Here is a 20776-nt window from a genome sequence, read left to right on the forward strand (position 1 = left end):
TAAAGCACTTTGTTTTCTAATTTAATTTTCTTCCAAACTTGTTTCTTTTTTTCTTCTCTAGTTAAACTGAGAAACTTCTCTGTATTTGCCTCTCTAATTATATTCTTAGAAATTCTTTTGTAAGTTACAATCACAATACCCTCATCCTTGTCCAATAGTTTATACTTATCTAATATTGCCATAGTGATTGCACTAATATCATGTTTATCTTTGTTGTGATAGTGATGACAATCTATAGCTTTTCTATCAGCATAAATAAAGTCATGTAAATTTTCATCTACAATTGCTCCAAATTTGTTTCCATTAGGAACTTTCTCTCTTGAAACAATAATTGCAAATGACATTGCTCTAAGTATCATATTTCGTAAAAAGACATTACTATATCCTTCTCCTACTAAATCATCAATTATGATAATGTTCCTAGCTTGAGCACCCTGAAATTTCCAGACATTTGTTACTAATATTCCTTCAGGTTTGTTCATATATGCTTTGACTTCTGACACAACTGGTCTAGTTGAGGAAAAGTGTTTGTTTAATAAATCAAACATTAAGTTGTAATTTAGAGTTGTTAATACAACTACACCTTCTTGTGGTTGAAGTGAGAAATATTTTTCTACTGCAGCAATAGCTAATATGCCAGGTGATATTCTATGAATATTATGATAGTAATAAATATGGCTACCAATGACATTATTGTCAGGAAGCTTAGGAGGTATTTTTGAAATTAAAGCTTCAGAAAACTTGTATATTTGATAGCTGTTTCGCAAGTTCTTTGTTAGATAAAAACATAGAGCATTGTGATTCTCTATCATAGTTTCCATCCACTCTGATCTCTCATTAGGCCATAAAATACGGCCATAATAATCTTTCATAAAGCGCTCATCTATTTTCATAGTCATGCAAATTGTTTTCACAGAGCCAGGAAATTCACAACTTCCACTTATCATTTCATCAATGAATAGGTGATCACAAAGATTATCTCTAAAGAATTGATTTATTGAATACATAATTTCTTCAGTATTTTGAAATGAAAATGAAAATGTAGATATGCTAATAAGATGTCTAATAGTAATAACTCTTACATTAGGATAAGATTCAAACTCCATCATAGCCATTTTATCCATAACAGATGTTGGGGATATATAATTGTCGCTTTCATCATATGTTATTGCTGTTAAATCAACGTAAAATATTATTTCTTCATGATTGTCAGTGGCACACTTTTTTGCTCTTTCTTTTAAAACATATGTTTTCCCAGTACCATAGTCGCCATCTATGATAAGGAACTTGGCTGGTGAGTTAACTGCTTGCAGTTGTTCATTATTGAGCATGTACACAGGAACATTATTATCTATTGATATTCCATCAGACTTTCCTGTCAATGCTTTCTCAACTTCTTTGTTAATGGTTAATGGATCAGATAACAAATGATTAAATCTACTTGATTCTTTAATGGATATGTGGTATATCAGTTCAGCAACAAGATTTTCATATACTGTCAGATCATGATTATCAGATGTAACAAGTTTGTGATCAATTATCTGCTTCAACCAAGGTGTAACATCATCAACATATTGTAAAATGAATTGCTGACAGTTGACACAAGGTATTTCTGCACCTTCAACAATCTCTAAATAAGGAACACATGCAGCCCTGACAAACACCCAATCTTTGGAAAGCATGCCTCCAAATAATTTCTGCATGAAAGAAAAGTGCTGTTTTGTTTGATCTGATGCATTTTTTAGTAGTTTAAGTTTGTCACCACTATCTTCTGGTCCAAGCTTTACCTCTATATTTATAATAGCATTGTGTTCTGGAATAATGATTAGAGAATCCCATTCTGTTTTTGTTTCTTGTAGACTGTAGTTATAGTATTGATAGGTATAAAATTTCTCTAGACTGTTGGTAGGAAACTTGTACAAAAATGTATTTTCAATTTTGTTTTTCTTATTGCCTACATGCTCTTTATGCACCTAATATAATAACTGTTTTATATCTTTATATCAAATGAATTTATTAAAAAAGAAAACTGCTATTAATCCCCAACCACAATTAAACTTGCATTATCTATAAAACATTCCTTTCTAAACAGCCAGCTCTTTGCATCTTTATATTCAAGCTTGTTTTCTTTCCATTTAAAATGTTCCTCTATGCATAAATCTAGTTTTTCCTTGGGAATATCTTCAATGTCCAACAATACCTTTATTCTTTTTTCATGCTCATTAAAATCTGCAGTTTGATTTTTTCCTCTGGTGTCTTTTCCCTTCTTAACTAGTTGTTGAATGCAATCTCCAGATTGAAATCCTAACATCACGAAATATTCAGTCTTTGATTTTCTAGCAGCATTAACAATGTGATCATGTAAAAGTTCTTCACAATGTTTGTCCAAAATTTGATCATCTTGATTCTTTCTTCCTTCTTCACCTAACACAGTTGGTTTCTTAGGTACTAAATAATGATTTGGAATAGCTATAACTTTACACTCTGGATCATAATAATAATCAGCAACTTTTTCTTTTATCTCTTCAATCTTTTCTTTGGCTAGAATTCTTTGATTTTCTCCTGCAGGCCCTTGGAAGTTTATACTTAGGTTATTCAATTCTTTAGTCAAATGCAATGTTTGAGAATCTTGTGAAGATAGGGGATATACACCAAATTGAAGGCCACAATTGCTGGAACAAGTTGGTACTGAGCCAGGACCTTCCATTTCACATTCTAAAATTAAGATTTTTATGAGGGATTTTTATTTTCTAAAAACTTTTTTGAAAGAAGGTGTCCTAACTTTTAGAGTATTTTTTTAAAACAGCTAGTTGGTGATTTAAGTTATTAGCAGATGTAAAATGATCCATAGAATCCATGCAATCGGTGTTTTTGTAAAACTCTTATTTTTGAACTAATTTAAGTTTTTTCAAATTAGGTTGGTTTTAACCCTTAACAGTCGGGCCCCTTGCCGCACCTTAATCAGTCGGAGGGGGGGCGTTCAACGCCCCCCCTCATTATCTCAGTTCCTATCAGAGCTAGAGGGCTAAAATTTTTTGTGCAAGTCCCCTGTGTTATGGTGAATTTCCGACCTTAAGTAAGTCAAGGTCAATTTCCGCTTCCTTCACCCTTTTATTTAACAACCTTTGTTTTTAGGTCCTTTTTTACTTAAAAATGTCAAACGGCTGTAATTTTTTTATTTTTAAAGCTAGAAGAAATTTTTTTTGCAGAAAATGTTTATTTTTATTTAAATTTTATAATTGAAATATCAAAACATAAGTTTCAGCGGCCGCAGCTGTACTTGGCAGCTGCCAGCTGCCGCAGTCGGCGGTCGGCAGGAAAACGGCAGCGGATCTTTATGAAATTTTAATACATTATGTAGACATGTAAGAAAAGCTTAAGTTTAAAATTTTAAGTCTCTAAGTCAAAATTTGCGGCCACAGGAGCATTTTAAAGTTTTCTGGAGACCTGGAGGATCAGAACCTGCAGGATCATACCTGGAACCTGAAATTGATTTGAACACCTGTATTTAATATGAGGATGTACTACTAGAGGATATTTTAGTATTTTGGTAAGATAAAATGCTTTGTTTAAGTCAAAAACAAATTTTTGTTCTTTACCTGGATGACCCTGCCAGGTTTGCTGGCATCCTGTGCCCGCCAGGATGGAGATATTCAAAAAATTTCAACTCTCAGTTATGTGTCATACCCATACTTAAAAAGTCAAGCAGTTTGGGCTCTTTATCTTTCACACACAGAAAATGAGATAGAAAAAACCAGATGGGGGGGGCGTTCAACGCTCCCCCCCCCCCGACCGTTAAGGGTTAAGGTACTAAAGCACAACAAAGAAAGAACCTCTGTTTAATCAAAACTTTGAACTTAAAAATATCCTAACACAGGCATAAAAAATATGTGTTCGTATATACCTTTAGAATGTGAAAAATATTACGAATCCATTCTAAGCAAAATTGAAAAAAAGTTAATAAACTACTATAAAAAATATAAGTTTTTTTGACAATTGTAATTAGCCTATCACAAATCACCAAAAATTGACAAATAGAGAATCTTATTATCAAAAATTAACAAATAGAATTGCTTGAAAAAAGGATAATATTTATACAATATACACAATAGATACCACAATGAATAATAATACTTACATAACATCTAAAGAATGAAAAATTATGAACAAATATGCTTCAGTGTATGTTTGTTCTTAAAATAATCTTATATTTTTTATTCTAATTTTATTACTTTTTTTCAATTTTGCTTAGAATGTATTCGTAATATTTTTCTCATTCTAAAGATATATACGAACACATATCTTTTATGCCTGTGTTAGGATATATTTAAATGACTTCAAAAATAAGAGGTCCACAAAAAAATTGATTGCATATCTAAATTCTATGGTTCATTTTACATCCACTAATCACTGAAAGCACTGAATGGCTGTTTTAATAAAATATCAAAAAGTTAAGACACTTGTATATGCAAAGCATATAATTCAACAGATTTGAATGCAAATACAACATGCCCTACCTGGCTTTCTAATTTACTTCTAAATCACCAAAGAAGAAATAAATATTACATTATCAAAAGTATCTTTAAAAATCCCCTCTGAACATATAGGCACATTGCTTAATAATTCCAAACCTTAGTAATATTTTCAAGAATTAGAAATCATAAGTAATAAATGTTAAGCAATCCCCCCCCCCCTTCTCTATTATGTCTTCCTAAATAAATTCTAAGAGTTGAAAAAGGAATAATTTCTTTCACACTCAATGTCCATGTCTTACAGAATATGTTTCTAGATTTTGATAAAATAAACATTTACCTGCAATTACACCAAGGTATTTTACAAGTGTGAAGGTAAAATCTACAGTTGTATAGTCCTCCTCTTTTCTCTCATCATCAAGAATATTTTTATTTTAATTTAGATAAGACCACTCTTTTACCAATCACTCTCTTCATGCATTCATACCTAAACAAATATTAATTATTTCTCATAGTATATTCTATACTAGTAACTACGCCCCTAGAGGCCTCTAGGAGCATTTATATGTTTTTTTTTTACTTCAAATATGTCTATGTTGCGTTCAAGTCTCCTCGTACAATCAAGTATAATACATTTTTTTCTTGATTATTTGTGATTTCTCTTGGGAGGGTGGTAGTACCCTCCCCCAAAATAGTTAAATTAGTTCCTTGGACCTAAAAGAAGCTTCCCTGTAAAGGAGAACCTAATCAGTTCAGAGGTTAGCGAGATCCTTTGGTATAAACATATACACAAACACACAGACAGACATCCTGTTACTTTATTATAAAGATTTTTAATTTTAGTTTAAAAAAGAAAAAAGTAATTTTTCTAGGGTGTCTGGTGATTTGTTTCTAGACGCAATTTCTCTTTTGAGGGTGGGAGTACCCATCCCAAAAACAGTTATAAACCTTCCCAGAAAATATGAGAAGCTACCCTGTAAAGGAGAACCATATCATTTAAGCAGTTAACAAGATCCTTAAGACAGACAAAGATCCTGAGGTGGATTCTTATAAAACTTCTTTGGCTTCCTGGCTCACTAAAATCTGTGAGGGTTGCAGTGTGGCAAAGTTATCCCCACCTAATTTATAACGAGCCTCACTGTTTATAGTAAGGCAGTGAGCCAAAAAGTTTTTTTAAGAATCCACCTCTGCTATTTTTACATAAGGATTGCCATTTCAGTATTAAAAACTTTTTTACACTTAATGTCATGTGACGTCTTAAAAATCCATTGATTGGTGGTTAAAGTTTACAAATGTTAAGTCATACAAGATATCTAATTAGATACAAACTACTTATATACCTTTCTGGTAGACATATTTATATTAAACGAGAGTTGGCTCGATATAATTATCTCCCTATTGGCTAGTTTTCTATATGCATATCTATTTCTCAATAAATCTATTTTCCTCACCCGGCATTACTATCTAAAAGAAAGTAAATATTTAATAATTTAAATGATTTTTTAAAGATTTTTTTAAATTATATTTTTTTCTTTACATTACCATCACCAAAGGGTTAATGATGATGATTACAATTTTAGTTTAATATTTGAACACACAAAATGTCGCCACAATCGAATTCTTTTAAAACATAGTTTTCTTAAATTTATCATATTATAAATTTAAATTTTCTTTTTTATGATTAGAAATTAAATACATCAATATAAGGTAAATAGCAACATGAAATGAAAAAAATGAATTTATTTTTAATAAAGTAAAATAATGGGTCTTATCGTTCTGGGCAATGAGAGTTTATTATGGATTATTGGAGCACTATGAGTTTTAATCATATATTCCTTGGAAAACTTGAGCTTGTTTATAGACATTTATTTCCTATATAGATCTGACATGGATCTTGAAGCAATTAAGCAGGCCGTTTTGTACATGTTAAAAATTGGAAGATTTCATTAAATAAAAGTAATCGCAAATATACTTAGTAAATAAGGTGCTTCCTACAATATTCACACTTTAACTCTAAATTGTAAAAATTATAAATATTTTTCTTTAAAAATTTATAATTAAAGTCCCTTGCTCTGTGTCAGTCTGTCAGTCCTTATAAATAAATAAAAATATTAAAAAGACAGGTTTCGTAATTTTTTCTCTTATATATCTATTCTTGACATTAACAAATGCTCTTTAAATCTTGTTGTTTGTATTTTTATTCATGATTTTTTGTGCTATGCTAAATATTGATATTGTCATCCTTGTTTATAATGTAAGTCACTACCTTTATTAAATACAATCCATGATTGTGTAACTGAGCAACTTATATTATAAAGAGTACAGGTAAAGGAAGTGACAACAATGGAATCCTTCATTTACAACTGTTTGTCAGAATTCTTGTCTCTTGTCTCTGAGATATTTCATAGTTTCTTATCTGAATCCTAGAAAAAAAGATAAAAATTAATATTTAATATTCAACAACTGAAGATTAAGCACCTCAGCAAGACCTTGTTAGAGTGAGGGGGAGAGGGGTAACAAAACTCCTCCCTCCCTGCAACCTTTATTGTTTTTTATCATAATTAATACAATTCCTTTAATAAGACTAACCATCAAATCAATATCATTCAAATTAGTTTATTTAAAATCTACTAAAGTCTGTAAGTTTATTATTTCATGATTAAATGGCTTCCATACATATAAAAACTTACAAACAAATTTGCATATTATTATACATAGTATCAGTCTTCCATGAAATAGAAAGATATTACAAAACTGATTACTTGGACCTATAAAGGAACTGTTTCAGTATCTTAGGTTAAAAAGGACTGTTTTGAAATAATTGTTGATGGAGTTATGGTCAAATACATGATATAACATATTACAGACTTTATATGTCCATCTATTTACATGTTTTTAAATAACATTGTAAAAGCAAAGCTACCCAAAGTAAAGAGACATGCCCAATATAAATTCAAAATAACAATAAATTTGATATCTATAATACAAACTAAAACAATTTCTGTCTATCTGTCTGTCTGTCTGTCGGAAGCTTAAGATTTCAGTAACCCCTCACTCGATTAGGCTACACTCTTTAAGATGTAAACCTTCTGGTCCGTTGATGGTATTAAGCTTTTTCTGAGGGCTGGGATACCCATAACCCCCTAAGGAAAGAAAAAATCCCCCTCTCAAAGGTTGTTATTTTTTTAATTAACTGTCCCCATGAAAACACTTCTGATATATTCTCCTTAAGACTACCTGTTCAGGGATACATCAATTACTAAAATCAGTCAATAAATAAGGAAATTATGCTCCAAAACATGAATATCCCTGTTATAAGGTTTCCCCTCTGGTATACTGGATTTACTTGATTTACCTTACTCAACTTTCTGGCGTGTTGTACAGTGAAAAAACCTACCCCCCCCCCCTTATTTTTGATTTTCTTTAAAATTAAGGGGGGGTTAATTATTTGCCTTGCCTTGCTTTTTTCCTCCTTGCCGTTTTCCAGTTATTAAAAAACTACCCCCCCCCCCTTATTTTTGATTTTTGTCAAAACTAAGCGGGGGGGGGGGGGGTTTGGTGCTCTGGTCTTCACATGTAAGCAAGCACCCAGACTTTCTGTTAATGATTATTATTCACTTTCAAAAATGTAATTATTTATGTTTACCTTCAGGTGTATATCTCAATTCTTAGAACAAATTTTCAACAATACTGCTAATTTTTATCTGAAATAAATGAAATTTTAGAATACTTCATAAATTTCAATATAAACAAGGATAACCACATCAAGAAAAGAAAGGCTGGTATTTTCCCTTAAAGTGATTGCCTATCAATAAACCCCCAACCCCTTTTTGAAACAGATTTTTATAAAGAGAAGGGGTTTTTTAATATTACAACTCCCCCACATTACCCACTAAACAAACATCATATATTTCAATATATAGACAAGGATGACAACATCTATAAAACAAAGGTGGTTCTTTCCCTTAAAAAGATTGCCTATCAATAAACCCCCAAACGCTATTTTTTTAACAGATTTTTATAAAGAGAAGTGTTTTTTTAATATTACATCTCCCCCACATTCCCCACTAAACAAAAACCTTTTAAATCTACACCCACCCCCCTATCCATACGCCTCCCCCCCCCCTCTTTACCCCCTCTTAATTTTTATAGGGGGTTAATTTGCCACAGGAAAAACAAATTTTAATTTTAAATTTAGGCATTCATCCCCCCCCCCCCCCAACCTCCTCAAAAATGTAATTATAGCTAATAGTAAGGTTTTGAAACATCACCCCTTCCTAAAATAAAAAGCTTGGATGTCTTTGTTTTAGATATTATAGAATACAAAACAATAATCTTTTCATATTTCCACCAATGATTATATCTAACAAAAAAGTATTATTTCTAATATAATGATATGGGAAATAATAGTTTCTAGTCCACTGTCCTATCCCTACAAATAAATTATCTTTGTTAAAAATCTAATAATCATAGAGATACAGTGAAAGAATAATAGATGATATATTTATCTTCTCCCCACATTATAAGATTTACTTTATAGAAAGAAATTAGGAGAAGAATGGATACTAGATTAATTTAATCACTATTGTACTATCCCCTACTAAAAATATCTAAAGAAGTTAACATAGTCACAGCACACAAAGAAGTAGAACTGAACTAGCCAACTCTCTTTTTTGCCCCGGGCCCAGACAGACGAGATTTATTAATCATGGGTGAAATTTCTATGGAAGCACAGGCAAAAAAATGTTTGTGGTGCGCACTGAGTGTGTGTGTGTGTGTACGCTAAGTGTGTGTGGCCTTAGAAGTTAGTGTGTGTATAGCAATACTACAAATGTATGAGTGTATTTCCTTTTAATACAACTTTTTTATTTGAAGTCTTTTTAAAGCTATCTTATTATATTAGCAGTTGCAGGGCTAGCATCTAAGTACTCAGTATTTTAAGAGTAACTTACAGAGAAATGGTATAAAACCATCCTAATAATATATTTTGGAAATAAAAAACCTTACTACTTTATATAATTACTAGCGGGGGGGGAGGGGGGTGAAGACACCCTCCCAAAAAATAGTTTAAATCCTTACCAGGACCTATAAGAAGCTTCTTTGTAAAGGAAAACAATATCCGTTCAGCGGTTAACAAGATCCTTCAGGACAGACAAAAAACGCTTACTACTTTATATAATAGGATTATTTATTATAATTAACAATTTAAGGCTTAAATATTCTTTAACTTTTTTACACAGTCTTTATGAAGATATTTAATTTCCCCCCCCCCTCTAATCGAAAACTAACAAGGATGACAACATCCATAAAAAGTAAAGCTCTAAAAAGGAAGAACAAACGAACACTTACTTTTGTAGAGTGTCAAAACTGAATAATCATCATATAAATATAACAGTCAAAATAAAATTGAAAGTAAATTTGTTGAGAAACTGCTTAAATACAGGATAATGTTGAAGGACAAACTTACATGTTTAATACTTGAATATAACGATGCTTCGCTTATAAGATTGTACTTTGTTGTCCTAGGAATCAGTATTCCAAAAATCAGATCAATTAGATTATTATATCACACAAAAATTTGTTGTTAAAAATCAAATTCGGACACTCTGGTAACGATTATAGAGTTGCTACGTTTCTAAATTGTACCTTTCTACTACTAAGGAATCACCATGGAAATTTGAAATCAATAGGACAATTCTAACATGTCAAGTTAACAAAAAGAGCTAACCGTTTCTGACAGACAGACCCTAACTATATAAAAGCTTTGCTTTTAAAAATTCTATAAAGAAGTAGAATTAATTAAACTAAAAGTTAACCAATATTAAGGTAAGATTGATATTAGTCTGTGTCAGGTTTAAATTTTTAAGCTAAAGGGTGAGCAAAAAAAAATGCGTAGATTTTTAAAATTCAAATTGCACGGCTTGTGTTAATAGTAGAAAAACGTTACGCATACCATTAAAACCGATAAGAAGTCTATTTTTTGGAAATATAAGAACGATTCCTCTGCTATGTATAGTTAGGGAGCTACGTGTTAAAATGTCCCAACTGACTTAAAACTTGACTTGCGAGTATATTAGTAAATATTAGACACTAATTCTTGCAAAACGACGTGCATACATTTTTAAAATTCAAATTGCGCGGCTTGTGTTAATGGTAGAAAAATGTTACGCATACCGTTAGAACCGCTATGAACTGTAATTTTTGGAAATATAAGAACGGTTCCTGTGCTGCAAATAATCTAGGAGCTAGGTGGTAAAATGTCCAAAAATTTACTCGCAAGTCAAGTTTTAAGTCAGTTGGGACATTTTAACATGTAGCTCCCTAACTATACGTAGCAGAGGAATCGTTTTTATATTTCCAAAAAATAGACTTCTTATCGGTTCTAATGGTATGCGTAACATTTTTCTACTATTAACACAAGCCGCGCAATCTAAATTTTAAAAATCTACGCATTTTTTTTTGCTCACCCTATAGTCGGAGATATGCCCTAAGAAAGAAACAAATTTGAAATAGAAAAAATTTAAAATGCCTAAAATAACGTCAAGAGCCATTGGATACTAACCCACGTATGAAAGAAAAAAAAACCTAATTATAAAAAAGCTTCACTTTTAATATTTGGAAATTGGTAGGTACTATGATTCATAAGGAAATATTTGGAATGATTATTTCAACATTAAATGAAATATTTGTTTCAATATACACTTTTTAGGCAGAGAGAGAGAGAGAGACAATGGACTGATTATTATACTAGTCCCCAAAGTTTCATATTACCGTTTAAAAACTTTGGGTACTTTAGTGAATTTTGATTGATTCATTCATTAAATTGAGTGTTTAAACATTTCAACCATAAATTTTTATCTACAGAAAGTATAATTTTGGTTATCATCACTGGTGATGTACATCAATTTATCGGCCATTTTTTATCCCTTTAGATCCCTGTTTTCTAGGTGAGATACTGACGTGCACAGATTTTGGGGAGGGGGTTAAGACACCCAAGGAATGTTTCAACTTAAAATGAAAAGTGAAATACACGTTGCAATATGGGTTAGGCATTTCCACAGATATTAACCGGTGAAACGGGGAGGGGAGACAGTTATTGCAACACAAAAAGAAATATTTTTTGCAGTGTATCTTTTTAAGTTTTTATGTCAGTTGCGTGCACAGATTAGAAAAGAGGGAAAGGGGGGGATGGATTGAATGGGGCAAAGAGGTTTTTTTAACATTTAATGAAATATATGATGCCTTACACATTTTGTGTTACCTGTTTCAACATAATTTAGATATTTGTTGCAATATAAAATTGATGCTAGGTATAGATATATGAAGGAGGAGGATTTGGGTAATAGCTTTGCAGTTTATTTCAACACAAAATGAAATACATAATCTTGCCAAATAAATATTTTAGGCCAGGTGTATCTACAATTCATAAAATGAAATATTTGTTGAAATATAAATTGTATGCTAGGCGCGTGCACAGATATTTTCTGTCAGGGGAGAGAGAAAATACGACCCTCAAAAAAAAATTTTTTACTTCGCTTATAACATTGTACCTTGTTAGTAGCGAAACTACTCTATAATTCTTAGTAGTGAAGCTACTCCATGAATCAAAATGTCCGTCCATCGGTCAGTCTTTCCTTCTGTTTGAGACAAAGTGGGGGAAACGTGACTTTCTCGGCTCCTATAACAGATAGAAGGCTGTAACTTTTTGACAACATTCACATCACTGAAGAGCACAATTAACTATAACATATCCCTGGCGGTCTGATTGCTTTTTAGCAGGTTTTTGGCTATTTTATATTTCCCCATATCTTTAAGGTTTATGGTCCGATTTTCAAAATCTTTGTAGTTAAGAATATCAAAATTATATTTTCAGTTGTTTTTTAAAAATATCCATGGTGATCGGATTTTTTGCAGGTTTTTAGCTATTTTTATATAATTCCTAATATTTTTGGTGTTTTTGGTCCGATTTTCAAAAATTTTTAAAATGACGGTATCATAAAAATTTTTCCTATTGTTCTGAGCATCTAGTATGTAATTTAATTTGACCATTGGTATGTTAGTCATCAAACTAAATAAAAAAAGGTTTTGTGTTATTTTTTTCAAATAAATCTATTCTTGATTTTAAAGAATACTCTTTAATTCTACTTGTACGTATTCCCATCCACAATTTTTGTGCTTCGCTACTTATGGATGTTGTCATCCTTGTTATGATAAGAATCAGTAATCCAAAGGTCAGATAAATCGTTATCCTTATAAATTTATTATTAAAAAAGGTTAAAATTACGCCTTATAATTCTTACCTATCATGCAAAGTTTGAAACAATTCTAAAATGTTTTAATTAACGAAAAGAGCTAACCGTTACAGATGTACGGACGGACTGATCCAAGTTTTAGAAAAACTTTTCTTTTAAAAAGTTAAATACTGACCTTCATTCAGAACATGGTCAAAAAAGGAGGCAATTTAAACATAAATAAATTTGAAAAAAGATCTGTAGTCACTCCATATTTGTAAATGTTCATTTGTCTGTTTAACTTAAGGGGGGGGGAGTAAAATGTGACACAACATACCAGCAATTTTATTTTGGGTGCTACTCACTTAGTTTTGGAGATAATTGGGTAAAATCTTTTTGGTTGTGTATCTTAAAAAATAGACCGCCATTTTTCGCCACCGCCAACTAAAACTAAGGGAGTAGCTAGCACCCACAAGTCACCAAATTTACCCCCCCACCCACCCCTTTAAATCAGTAGTACCTTTTCTCAAAGTATATTTCGAGCACTGAATCCCTTTCCCCTCAATTTTAGAAATAAATAAAACTTTGGGCTTGGGGTGTGGTCCCTATGTCTAACCCCTGTGGGACCTATACCTGCATTGCCATGACCCTATGGGATTACCTAGTACTCAATATAACTTAAACTGACCTAAAGTATTAAACAACTCTCACCCGATGTTAATTTTCTCGGGGGATGGGAGACGGGTTTCTGTGTTTAACAATGTACTCTGAGGGGAAATTGCCCGGTTTTTAACTGACGCTCATACATCATTGATTGAATAGGGTTTGGGGGTTCTTCTTATTACCCCACCCTTGCCGAGTATGGCAGGTGTCCCAAATTAAGTCACCATAATGTATGATGTTCGGCGCAGAGGATCATGGGACCAGGGTATACTGATATTATGTACGTGACTATTGAGTACGAAAACTACTCAATGCACAGTTTATTTGTATGCCCAACCATTGAAGGGCTGAACAAAAAATCCAAAATCATAGTCATTTTTGAGAGTTTAGGTTTTATTTCTTGATTTTACAAATTTTTGTTCATTACGAAGAATAGCTATTTAGCGCATCGTATTATAAATAGCTTCCCACGGATATAAATGTTCCAAAATATATTATTGTACATTTTAGTATCTGTTGAAAACTGGATATAATACGATGCTATACATACTTTTTCAGTGTTGCTGAAACCGGTTTTAATCCTAAAGATCTCTAGGGGCGTAGCCGCTAGTTAAACTATATAAAGCATATAGTAACCATATATATTAGTTCTTCTTGCTACATATTGTACAATTATATATCATAAATAGTTCAAATAATACTCATTTTACATTAAATATTTTATAATTCAATAATTTTTTTGACAAAACTAATGTTTTGATTAGCGGGACAAAAAATCTCAAAAATCAACAATGTCACGTCATAAAAATGAGTGATTATCCATCTCATTTTAATTTTAGGGGTTTTCTTTCCCACTTCTCCTCTCATCTCCCTCATTTTTATGACGTAACGTGGCTGATTTTTTATATGTTTTTTACATTGATTTTTTAAGCTTAATCATTTTAATGCAAATAAATTTAGTAATAATGGATTTATAATACGTGGATATTGTGAGAGATTCTCTCCCATACCCTATTAAAATGTTTCTTCAAAGTGGCTAATATAACAATACCCCTTCCACCATCTTATAACTTTACTACAACCCATCCCCTGACAATGGAGGAACTTATTGATCAATATTTGAGGACTATATTAGCAACAAAAATTCCCCTGTCATAATATCCAGTTATTATACATCCATTTTAGTAATAATTTTGTTATAACACTTAGACTTATTGTATTTTTGACTGTTTCTAAGTAATTTGATTATCTAAACTTAAAATTTAATTATTGAAAGAAATGTTGAAGAAATGGATATAGAATACGTGGATATTGTGACAGGGGAAGTTTTGTTGTCTATTTAGATTGCTAATATGTACTCCATTTATTGATAAATACTTTTTCTCTGTGGTTAGGGGGAGGGGATAGAGAGAAGTCATAAGTGGGGGGAGGGGGGGGGATTATAGTCTCATTAGCAAGCAAAGAGAGAAAATTTCTTTTAAGAGTTAAAAAATTATTGTGGAAAATAAGAGTGAGGGGGGACAATAGGCTGTTTATTATCTAGTCCCCAAAGTTTTATAATAACGTTTTATTATTCGTTTGCCTAACAACTTTTGGAACTTTTGTTGAATTTTGATTGGTTGGTTTATAAAGTTGAGTGTCCAAATGTTTTCACCACCTTATTGTAAGCTACAGAAGGGGTAATTTTGTGTATCTTCATTGGGGATTTTTATTCAAAATTTTACAAAAGAGGTAAATTAATGTTATAAAGATGCTAACTTTCCTGATGGTTTGATCAACATTAAATTCTTAATAATAAGCTTGATTATTAAAAATCTATGATAAACAAGGATGACAACATCCATAAAAGCGAAGCTCTGAAACGGTAGGGCAAACGGACATTAACACTTGTAAAGTGTCAGAACTGAATAATCAGAATATAAATGTATAAGAGTCAAAGCAAAATTGTAAGTAAATTTGTTGAAAAACTGCTTGATACAGGATAATGTTTATTGACATACTTACATTTTTAGGACTTGATTAAAGAGTTGCTTCGCTTTAAACATTATACTTTGTTATCCCAGGAATCAACATACCAAAAATCAGATCAATCGGATGATTAGATCACATAAAAATTTGTTTAACAACAAGTTTAAAATGAACGTACGGACATTCTGGTAATGATTATAGAGTTTCTACGCTTTCTATATCGTACCTAACTACTAAAGTAATCACCATGCAAAGTTTGAAATTGATAGGACAATTCTAACATGCCTAAATTAACGAAAAAAGCTATCCGTTACAGACGTACGGACGGACCGACCCTAATTATAGAAAAGCTTCGCTTTTAAAAAGTCGGTCTCACAAAAAAAGCTGAAATCACGAAACCTTGGCATATTACTTTTTTGATTATTTTGAATTCTGACTGACCGACTAACCCACACGATGATGGAAAAACTTTTCCAGTATGGCTTCAAAAACAATCAGAACCGGTTCTTAGTCATACTGACAATTTTCCACGAATACAAAAATAAAATAAATGTTATCTTTTTGGCCCCTAGTGGCCTATAATTTTTATTTTTGTATCCGCGGAAAGCTGTCTATTACACGATGCGATAAATAACTATTATTCATTGATATCGACATATGCATATAATTTGAGAGGCTATGAGGTATTTTAAAATAAAGTATAAAAATCTAATTATTGTATTATTATATCTGTATATACAGGGTGTTTCAATAGAAATGTTATTTTTAAAAACTTAATTATGCATAGAAACAAAAACAATTATGTAAAATGCTTTATATATAAATGAAAACCTTTCTGGTGCATTTATGTTTCAAATATTCAAAAATGATTATTTCAACGTAATATGCCTTTAAAAACCTATTTTTCCAAATGCCTTATTTTTGATGGTTTATGGATTTGAAGGTTGTTCAAAATTGAGCACATTTTTAAAAAGCAAATTGCGCGGCTTGTGGTAATAGTAGAAAAATATTGGATATATAAGAATCATTCCTGTGCTACGTATATTATAGGAGCTACGTGGTAATATGTTTCAACTTTCAATCGAATCTGGTGGATAGGAACCGGTTCTCATCCATACGAAAAAACTATGTCTAGCATCATATTATATCAAGCTTTCTATGAATTCTATATCCGCGGAAAACTGTTCATAATAAGATGCAAGAAATGACTATTAAATATTTGAAACATGAATGTACCAGAACAGGTTTTCCAAATATATAAAGCATTTTTGTTTCTATGCATAATTAAGTTTTTTAAAAATAACATTTCTCTTAAAACACCCTGTAGTATAATATGTTATCTTGTAAAGATCTGTACATTATAGTGCTGAAATAAATTTAAAGAAACTTGATGTTTTTGCTTTAAAAGTACAGCGCTCTATTCTACAAAATTTGTTGATTAGTTCTCTGGGATTAATGTGAATGTATTCTAAAACTTTTATTTTTTGTCTGTCTGTCTGTTGCTTTATAATTCTATTAGTTGCTTTCCCCCTATCCTGTAACGGACCGACCCTAATTTTAGAAAAACTTCGTTTTTAATAATTATAGAAAAGCTTCACTTTTACAGAACGCAAAACCTTTTATTTAAGTCACGCAACTTCTAAACCACCAATTATAAAATTTAATGTAGTATAATTAAAAGCCATTCTGTTTAAGAAAAGGCATTAAATGAAAACTATAATTCCTAAAATCTTTATGAATCAAAACCACTTGCAAACAAAATAAATTATAAAGTAGGGGAAGTCATAAATATAGAAAAAAAGATATTTTTCCCTAAAATACATATTACATAATACATTATTATTAAAAAATTACAGTATATACAAATTTTTCTGAAAAATATATATGATCTTAAAGAATATTACACTTTTTGTGATTTCTTATTAAGTTGGAAATTTTTTCCACCTCTTCAGTTTGTAGGTTATCATCCTCTATTAGATTGAGAGCTTCTTTAGGTTGACTAAATGAATCTATTTTACCATCATGAACAACTATTGCAAACTTTGCTTGTGATTCCCAGATTAAATCTCTGCTACGTACTTCACATCTATTTCTATATTTCTTACTCAAATTAAAATCTATGCTTGTCTCATTATCTAAATACCTTAAAGTATAATAAGCATTTCCCCAAGCTGCAAATTCATGTTTATGATCAACATTTTCATCAGCAAATACAATAACATTCATTGCTTCATTGAAATAAAATTCTGAGTAATTATTTATATTAATATAATTGATATGTCTTGGCTTGTTACCTAGATCTTTAATTTCAAGCTCATCATGGTAGCTCCAAGATATTTCATCATATTTTCTAGAAATATTTCTCTTCAATTCTTCACAAAGCTCTTTGTTTTCTAATTCAATTTTCTTCCAAACTTGTTTCTTTCTTTCTTCTTTAGTTAAACTAAGAAACTTCTTTGTATTCGCCTCTTTCACAATATTCTTAGAAATTCTATTGTAAGTTACAATCACAATACCCTCATCCTTGTCCAATAGTTTGTACTTATCTAGAATTGCCATAGTAATGGCACTAATATCATGTTTATCTTTGTTGTGATAGTGATGACAATCTATAGCTCTTCTTTCATCATAAATAAAGCCATGTAAATTTTCATCAACAATTGCTCCAAATTTGTTTCCTTCAGGAACTTTCTGTCTTGAAATAAAAATCGCAAATGACATTGCTCTAAGTATCATATTTCTTATGAAGGTATTATTATATCCTTCTTCTGTAATATCATCAATCATGATAATGTTCCTAGCTTGAGCACCCTGGAATTTCCAGAAACCTGTTACTAATATTCCTTCGGGTTTGTTCATATATGCTTTGAAGTCTGAGACAACTGGTCTAGTTGAGGAAAAGTGTTTCTTTAACAAATTAAACATTGAGTTGTGATATAAAGTTGTTAATACAACGACACCTTCTTGTGGTTGAAGTGAGAAAAATTTCTTTATAGCAGCAATGGCTAATAAGCCAGGTATTATATTATAAATATTATGATAGTAATAAATATGGCTACCAATGACATTACTGTCAGGAAGCTTAGGAGGTGTTTTTGAATTTAAAGCTTCAGAAAACTTGTATATTTGATAGCTGTTTCGCAAGTTCTTTGTTAGATTAAAATATAGAGCATTGTGATTCTTTACCATAGTTTCTATCCACTCTGATCTACCTTTCATAAGGCCACCAGTATCTACTTTCATAGTCATGCAAATTGTTTCCACAGAGCCAGGAAATTTACAACTTCCAATTATCATTTCATCAATGAATAGGTGATCACAAAGATTGACTCTAAGGAAATGATTTATTGAATACATAATTTTTTCGGTTTTTGTAGTATATGTTTTAGATATGCCAATAAGATCTCTACTAGTAATAACTCTAACATTAGGATAAGATTCAAACTCCACCTTAGCCATTTTATCCATAACAGATATTGGGGTTGTATAACTCTCTTCTTCATATAAATTTGTTATTGCTGTTAAATCAATATAAAATATTTGATCTGTAAGATTGTCAGTTGCACACTTTTTTGCTCTTTCTTTTAAAACATATGTTTTCCCAGTACCATAGTCGCCATCTATGATAAGGAACTTGGCTGGTGAGTTAACAGCTTGCAGTTGTTCATTGTTGAGCATGTAAACAGGAACATTACTATCTACTGATATACCATCAGTTTTTTCTGTCAATGCTTTCTCAACTTCTTTGCTAATAGTTATTGGATCAGATATCAATTGATTAAATCTACTTGACTTATTAATGGATATGTGATATATCAGTTCAGCAACTAGATCCTCATATGCTGTTTGATCATGATTATCAGATGTAACAAGTTTGTGTTCAAATATCCATTTCAACCAAGGTGTTACATCATCAACATCTTGTAGAATACATTGCTGACAGTTGACACAAGGTATTTCTGCACCTTCAACAGTCTCTAAATAAGGAACACATGCAGCCCTGACAAACACCCAATCTTCGGAAAGCATTCCTCCAAATAATTTCTGCATGAATGAAAAGTGCTGTTTTGTTTGATCTGAAGCATTTTTTAGTAGTTTGGTTTTATCTCCTTGATCTTTAGGTCCAAGTTTTACCTCTATATTTATAATAGTGTTGTGTTCTGGGATAATGATTAGAGTATCCCATTCTGTTTTTGATTCTTGTAGACTGTGGTTATAGTATTGATAGGTATAAAATTTCTCCAGATTGGTGGTAGGAAGCTTAAACAAGAATGTGTTTTCAATTTTGTTTTTCTTATTGCCTCCATGCTCTTTAAGCACCTATAATATTAAATGTTTTATATTTTGTATGCAAATTCATTTAGTTATTCTCATCTTCAAATCTAATTTATAGCATGAAAAAATATCATAACAAGAGATATTAATAAAAAGGTAACTGCTCCCACCCTTGCATTATCTATAAAACATTCCTTTCTAAAGAGCCAGCTCTTTGCATCTTTATATTCAAGCTTGTTTTCTTTCCATTTTAAATGCTCCATTATGCATAAATCTAGTTTTTCCCTAGAAATATCTTCAATGTTTAACAATGCCTTTATTTTCATTTCATGCTCATTAAAATCTGCAGTTTGATCTTTTCCTCTTGTGTCTTTTCCCTTCTTAACTAGTTGTTGAATACAATCTCCAGACTGAAATCCATTCATCACAAACCATGAAATGTTTGATTTTCTAGCAGCATTTACAATTTGATGATGTAATAGTTCTTCATAGTATTTATCTAAAATTTGATCATCTTGAATCTTTTTTCCTTCTTTTCCTAACACGGTTGGTTTCTTGGGTGTTACAAAATGATTAGGAATTGCAATAACCTTACACTCTAGATCATAATAATATTCAGCTACTTTCTGTTTTATCTCATCAATCTTTTCTTTGACTAATATTCTTTTATTGTCTCCTGCAGAGCCTTGAAAGTTTATACTCATATTACTTAATTCTTCAGCCAAATTTGATGTTTGAGAATCTTGTGATGCTAATGGGAAAACTCCAAATTGTAGTCCACATGCAATTGTACACATGGAAGGATTTGTAGACTCCATCTCATCTTCATTCTAAATGCATCATGTGTTAAGTCATAAATTCTAGGTCTTTTTTCTTAGTGATAGAATATTTAATGCATAAAGCATTATGGAAATGGTATCAGATTTTTACAATATTAAAATATGTAAGACACATTTAAGTTCAAAAATGATAAATTTTGGACAGAAGAGATATGCAAAGTTTCTTAGAGACTTTGAGGATAAGGGCCTGCAAGATTGTAAATGGATTTTAAAATTGTAATATGATGTAATGTGATGTTTTAGGATATTTTTGTTTTCTTACAACTTTGAATGTTTTTTAGTAATTGAAATATTTTTTTGTATAATTTTCAAGACTCATACCAAATTT

At 31.1% G+C, this 20776-nt stretch overlaps 1 protein-coding gene across 1 annotated transcript in view; it reads right to left on the reverse strand.

Moving 5' to 3' along the window:
• Positions 1-20776, reverse strand: part of LOC145304251 (uncharacterized) — a 59086-nt gene that overhangs the window by 37733 nt on the left and 577 nt on the right. The gene's annotated exons all lie outside the window — the stretch shown is intronic.

This window comes from Acartia tonsa, chromosome 13 (genome assembly GCF_053477335.1).
Source record: "Acartia tonsa isolate MP-2025a chromosome 13, ASM5347733v1, whole genome shotgun sequence".
Classification (NCBI taxonomy): domain Eukaryota; kingdom Metazoa; phylum Arthropoda; class Copepoda; order Calanoida; family Acartiidae; genus Acartia; species Acartia tonsa.